We start from the raw sequence: 7,482 nt of genomic DNA, 5'->3' as shown, positions 1-7,482 counted from the left end.
AACAAATTCAGGGAGCTGCAGCTTGCTAGGTGTGCTGAGAGTTATTAGGACACACACACACACACACACACACACACACACACACACACCCTGTTCACCTCACAGAGCTGCAAATTCCCAGAATTCCCTGTGAGGAGGGATTGATTGTTAAACCACTCTGAGAATTGTAGCTCTGGAAGGGAAACTGGAGTCTTCTCACAACTCTCAGCACCCTTAACAAAATACAGCTCCCAGGATGCCTTGTGGGAAGCCATGAATGCTTAAAGTGGTATCACAGTGCCCAGTATGAGCAGTGTAAATATGGCCCAGATGTCCAAATAGGTGTCCACATGAAACTCAAGTTGATAAGAGATAAGTTCAAATGTGGCCAGGGCTGTGACAATTCTGACAATTCTGTAGCAGATGCTGGTTATTTATTTTTCCAGGCTCACAAGTGTATATGAGTTTCTTAGCAACCATAAGGGCTAACAAAGTCCTCTTTTTTTGCCCTGCCATTTAATCCCCATAGTACTGAGATATAATTTTTAATATACATATGTGAGGATTAATAATTTTGCCAATAGCTACATAATGGATGTGGATAACCACATTGTCTGCCTCAACACATCAGCTGCTTCAGTGAGGCATTACAGCATAAAGAATCCAAGTTTATGCAGTGGTAGAGAGTTGGTGGCCACACCAGAAACTGTGAATTAAAACAGAAGTGCTCCCCGCCCCGCCACCCCAAATACTGCTCAGGGTGGAGTCCCACAGGAGGTAGATGATGTGAAATTGTCTCATTTGGGGGGTGGAGTTGATAGAGGATTCAATGGGCAGTAGATATTGGACACAATATCAAAATCTCAGCCTTGCAGAAGCTATGAAACAGAACGATAATTTTTTTGGCTTGCTACCAGATGAAGGAGAATATATTAAAGATGGTGTATAAGTGGTACCTGACACCAACAAAAGAGCGATGGTTAGATAAACTGACCAGAGTTCGCAGAATTAGTGAACATGACCACTAAAATAAGGGATTGTGATGAATGGAGGACAAGGGCTGAGTGGGAATATTTAAAAAGAAATGATATTACAACTGATCTGCAAGTAGGAGTAACCTTTTGAACAACAGTAAGATAAAACTGAGGAATTGGTAGAATTAAAATAAGGTGAAGAAAATAATGGAAATGCAACAAACCAAGACTTTATTAGGATGCCACTGAAAGTTAGGTTGGGAAGTCTGAAAAAAATAGTGTAAGATAAAATGAGTAAGGCCCACTGTAAAAACCAAAAGTGCATAAATAAAAATAAAAAATACACAGTGGGGGGGAAATGAAAGGATACTCTGAGTTAGGGATGGAAGTACAAATTGGTTTCTGTTAAATTCAAACTGACCTAATTTGCACTTCCTGAAACTAAATGCTGACTGGAAAGGCAGCTATCCTTGAAATTTCTCACTTTGCCAGATTCTACAAAGTGGCTATCCAGCCCAAAAATGTGCACAGTAACACACATTAGGGGCAGTAGGGCATATGAATGCACAGGTGGGTGAGAATCACATACAAAAATGTGTTATACCAGGAAAGGGCACTTGGAAAAATGCATATATATTAGGAGATAGGGTCATTAAGATGCCGATGAATTTTCATGAGGATTTGAAAATGGCAGTGTGTGTGATGCAGAATTGTGGCAAACAAGACATATTCATCCACCTGTATTCTGAGGGTGCTCCATGAGGGGATAATGGTGCTTCCCCATGGGGCATCTGGTTGGCCACAGTAAGAACAAGATGCTGGACCAGATGGGCCACTGGCTCCTCTTACATTGTTAGCAAGCACAGGTGAAATGTGGAAGGGTTGTAGCCCAGTGGTGGAGGATATGCACTTTGCCTGCAGAAGGTCCTGTGTTGAATCCCCAGCATCTCCTGGTAAGAGTGGGAGAGACTCCCTGTCTGAAACTCTGGAGAGCTGCTGCCGGTCAGTGAAGACAACACTGTGCTAGATGGTCTTATTCAGTATAAAGCCGTTCTTAAATTGTCAGTTCATAATCGCAGAACATGTGTTAATCACCCTCCACAAGCCAGTGTTACATGCACTCTTAAAAACAAATGCGTAACACAGACACCTTTTGAAGGCAAAAGCAGGAAGAGGAAACTGGTAAAAAAAATGCACAGAATGAATAGGAAGTATCAGGGAGGGGGAGTGCATTGGTTTCTGCTCCCTACCCTCTTATCATACATCTTTCAGCGTCTTTATGTAAATCCAGTGGAGCGATTTGAATTGCCAGGTGGCCAAGTTGAAAAAGAGGCATCCCAGAATGCTGTTGGCTGGGCCTACGTGTCATTGCTACCGTCTCAAGCTAAGCTCGCCTTACAGAAAAGGCTTTTGTGCCTGCTTAGAGGCATTGTTGTCCGGCCACACTCCAGACACTCCCAACTAAGAATTTATTATCATGCCACCTCACTGTACCTACAAATCTTGGTCTTTTGAAAAGGGTTGTCTTGTGGCTCAGATGATGAGTCTTGGACCTAGGCCATGGGATGAGTCTTCTGAGAGCTGCCATATTTTATCAGGTTACAACACACACAGAAACTAATTTTTGCTGAAAGCAGACCCATTGAAATTTGACCCATTGCAGCAGTTTTTGTTCTTTTAGTAAAAACAAAATGAAGCGCTGGTACTCATCTACTGATAAAAGTGCTGTGGGTGCCAGCACAAAATGGCTGCCATGGGCTGCATAGAAAGAGGTGGCAGTGAGTAGTGTCACAAAAAAGCTCTGCATCCAAGTTAGTCACATCAATTCCAGTGGGTTTACTCTAAGTAGGACTTACACTGGATACAGCCCTCCAAGTTGCCTCCAGCTAAATTCTACTCAGAGTGAACCACAGACTTGTTTAATTTAATGGACCTAGTCCTATTATTACAATTATTAGGGTTGTCTCCAGCTAAATTGTACTTAGAATTGATCTTGTTGAATTTAATAGATGTAGTCATAGTAATAATAATAAAAATAATAATATAATTTAAATATTTTGTGTAAACTGCTTAGAGTTTTTGTCACAATCAAATAGCAAAAAAATGTTGTTAACTACATAATTGTTGTTGTTGTTGTTGTTATATAACACAGGGTAGCCACTTGACAGTGGAAAACATCAAAGCTTGCAGGACATCAGTTGAATTGACATGAAAGTACATACTTGGGGCTGGTGGATAATAAAACCAGCTTGCTGATATATCCTTGAAGAACATGGGTGCCTTTTGCTAAAAAAAACAACACAAAGCACCTTTTCTGTTTTAAGACAAAATATATTTTTAAACTATTTTATTTTCTTCATCCGCCAGACTAAGAAGGGTTGCTACAGTCCCTAACTAAAAAGGAAATGTGCCAAGCAATAGTTTGCTCACACCCCTGTGTGTTATGGTTAATTAAGGGGTGAATAAATGTTGCCTCGGTGACTGTAAAGGCAGGAACTCTGCCTCCATGAGCTAACGAGTGATAAATGAGGACACCTTGAACTAGTCTGGACCTTAATTACCTATGAGATGTCCTTCCCATGAGACCATCATATAATTGAAGCTCTGTGGAGCGTGCCTTCTCAAGGATGCTACTTTGCACTTTAAGTCTGAACAGGAGTAACAGAACCCCTGGTGTCCTTGGTAGTTCCCCTCCAAGTCTGACCAGGAATGGGCACTCCTGCTAGTAACTCACCTATTTAAAACACGGTCTTGAAGTCCTCCAAAGTGTGAGCCTTTTCCTCCACCAGAGATTGGGTACATGTTGTTTTACCTGTGCTAACTGCTCACATTTTCCCTTTCATCTGATTCCTGTAGTGTAAAGGCTTGAACCCTCAATAGAACTAGGTTGTTCCAAAGGACAGATCGGGGCCATAAAATACATGCTGGCATGGATGAATGGGCACTAGATTTCCCTATTTAAGAAAACATTCCTTGTGGGGGCTGGCTTTTTCTACTGCGTTGATCAATATAACAGATGGGCAATTCTATAATCGCTTGCATTATACAATCTTTGTATACAGAGGTGATAGCATGCTGGTTTCTGGACCTTAACTGACCCAACCTACTTCCAATACTGGGTAGAGTGAGATGGCACTTAGGTATGGGGTGAATAACAAAGCCCCCAGATAAAATTTCTCTAAAACAAGTTGTGTTTTTCTTAATAATCTAGTAAGGCAATGTTTAGCAATTTTTGAGAAATGTATATTAGAAATAATATAATTTTACCCAGAACAGCAAATATTTTTTAAAAAAACCCAACAGAGATAAATTCATCCAGTTACATCAGTTCTATTCTATTTTCAGTGTTCCAGCTCTCATACAGTTTGAACTATTTTTTATTTATTGCAGTTCTTCAGTCCCAGCTATGCAAGTTTTCATCTCTCTGACTTTATGACTTGCATAATAATAATTTATTATTTATACCTCACCCATCCGGCTGGGTTTCCCCATACTAACTACCCTGTATTCTATCTTTTATCTTCACATATAAAATATTTTCATCCCCTCTAACCTTTTAGCCAAACAGGACAAATGTAGACTTCTGGTTAAGTTTCTGTTTCTCCTTGATTGTCAGGTTGCTAAGATGGACTTTTGACCCTCCTGTGTAAAACTTCCTGAGCAAGGTATCCTCTTAAACTTAACCTTCCTGTGAATTTTTGACCGTCATATGCCCGAGAATATTTTAAGCAAAAAGGAACAACTTTATAAGCCACGTTTTGCAAACAAAAACCTAACAGAAAATGGTCTATACCTTCACAACACCCACAAACCTTCTTCCCCTCATCCATCTCTCTATTTTTGTGCAGGCACATTTTCACACACTTGTTTGGGAATTGTAGTGAAGGCGCAATGAAAGTCAGCATGTTGCCTAAGCAACCCTGGGATGCTCCTTTTCATTCTGTGTATGTAATGCCAAGAAGATTGGAACAGAAGTAACGAAGTCATGCATCTGGGGCTTGGATGCTCAACTTGGCCAGGAGGATCCAATCAACAAGAACCAGAGTATACCTAAACAAGTTCTAAACACAAACACAAAACAAAGAATCCACTCAATGAACAAGGAGAGTCTGAAGTGGCTTAGTAAGCAATCCCTTTTATTAGGGAACTCTGAGAATTGTAGCTATGGGAGGGGAATAGAAGATATCTCTTAACAACTCTCAGCTCACATCACAAATTACAGCTCCCAGAATTCTTTGGAAGAAATCATAACTCGGCATGGAAATATCTGCCCATTTCAATTCTCTGTTTTTCGTTTTCCCATTCTTCAGTTCTCTGGATTCAGCAACATTTTAGTGTGATTTTCTCACAATAAACACATTTTTATATGCAGATTTGATGAATATACACATTATTTGCAACACAATGTTCACTAACAGTACATTTTTATATGTTATTTTCTGTGCTTTTTTTCTAGTAAAATAGCACTAAACCAACACCATGTTGTTACAGTAAGTGACACACTTTTAACAACAACAAAAAGAGGTGCCAGTACTGCGTATCCTTGAGTAGCACTGGTTTAGGGAAGTTTTTAATGTTTGAGGTTCTATTGTGTTTTTAATATTCTGTTGAGAGCTGCCCAGAGTGGCTAGGGGCCCAGCCAGATTAGTGGGGTAATAATAATAATAATAATAATAATAATAATAATAATAATAATAATGTTATTTCTCTAACACCTTCATTTTTATGCACACTTACCACTAATGTATGCATTTCTGTGAACATTGGTTGGAGAATTTCACTGCAAAGCTCAGGTAACTATGAAGTTTGAAGGATAGCTGTGTTTCAGAAAGTATGAATGTGATAGATTTGGCTTTAAGTGAGCACTGGATCAAATTTCTCATCCATGCCTAGCCATGACTGTCAAAGCAGAGTAAGAGTGCTTTAAATGTCTGATACAGAAGTGGCCATAGAGGGATGAGTTGGCTCAAGCAGCCTGGTGGTGATTGAGTGGTATATGATGGGGGTGGCAGCCCCTCCTCCAAATGCCCCCTGAGCCCTCTAACCTCACCTGTTGATTTCAAGTGTGGTGAGGATACATTCAGATCTGGGGAATATTGGGCTAGTTTCCCTGAATATAATGCTGGTGCTTCTGTCCTATTTTCTAACATTTCTTTCATGCTGTAGCACATTTTGTCTTACAGAACCATGGCTTTTCGACTGATATGCTGGCATTTTAAGCTAAATTTCATCCACACCTTTGTGACACATCAATGAGCATCACTGGAGAATGCTGCAACTCATGCTGGTATGCCACCCGAATCTTCGTTATTTTATTCCTGCAATTTTCTGGGTTGAGGCAGCTGCAACTGGATCCCCCCCCCCGCCAGGAATCAAATGGCACCAAAAGGAGTGTTAAGCATGTACTGTATTCTGTTAACATGTTATTTATCTTATTATTTATTTATTAAATTTGTATAAAGATCTCAGGGTGGTTCACAGCACAAAAAATAAAAAATAAAAACACAGAATACATCATAAAAACAAGAACGAAAACAAAACAATACCCCCCCACACACAAAAAACATTTAAAAGGTCACACAATGATAGTCAGCCAAAGGCCTGGTTGAAGAATAATGTTTCCAAAAGTGATTTTTACATCATGGGAAAGCTCATATACAATCTATCCTACTAGATAGATGCTGAGGCTATTCTTGCCGAAGAGCAAGAAGGATTTAGGCAAGGCAGATCTACTCTAGATCATTGCTTTGTCCTATCTCATCTCATTAAGGGGTTCTTTAATTCCTCCTCACTTTCTGCCATCAAAGTTGTGTCATCTGCATATCTGAGGTTGTTGATATTCATACGGCAAACTTGATTCCGGCTTGGGATTCATCCATTCCAGCCTTTTGCATGATGAATTCTGCGTATAATAAGCAGGGAGACAATATACAGCCTTGTCTTACTCCTTTCCCAATTTTCCTCTGAATGAGGGTGAAAGAGGAGAGCACAAAATATGGTCTGAAGCTCAACATCAAAAAAACGAAGATCATGGCCACTGGTCCCATTACTTCCTGGCAAATAGAAGGGGAAGAAATGGAGGCAGTGAGAGATTTTACTTTCTTGGGCTCCATAGTAACTGCAGATGATGACAGCAGTCATGAAATTAAAAGATGCCTGCTTCTTGGGAGAAAAGCAATGGCAAACCTAGACAGCATCTTAAAAAGCAGAGACATCACCTTGCCAACAAAGGTCCGTATAGTTAAAGCCATGCTTTTCCCAGTAGTGATGTATAGAAGTGAGAGCTGGACCATAAGGAAGGCTGATCGCCGAAGAATTGATGCTTTTGAATTATGGTGCTGGAGGAGACTCTTGGGAGTCCCATGGACTGCAAGAAGATCAAACCTATCCATTCTTAAGGAAATCAGCCCTGAGTGCTCACTGTAAGGACAGATCCTGAACCTGAGGCTCCAATACTTTGGCCACCTCATGAGAAGAGAGGACTCCCTGGAAAAGACCCTGATGTTGGGAAAGATGGAGGGCACAAGGA

This window comes from Podarcis raffonei, chromosome Z (assembly GCF_027172205.1).
Source record: "Podarcis raffonei isolate rPodRaf1 chromosome Z, rPodRaf1.pri, whole genome shotgun sequence".
Classification (NCBI taxonomy): Eukaryota; Metazoa; Chordata; class Lepidosauria; order Squamata; family Lacertidae; genus Podarcis; species Podarcis raffonei.
The sequence above is the reverse complement of the archived record's forward strand: the minus strand, read 5'-3'. Positions refer to the sequence as shown.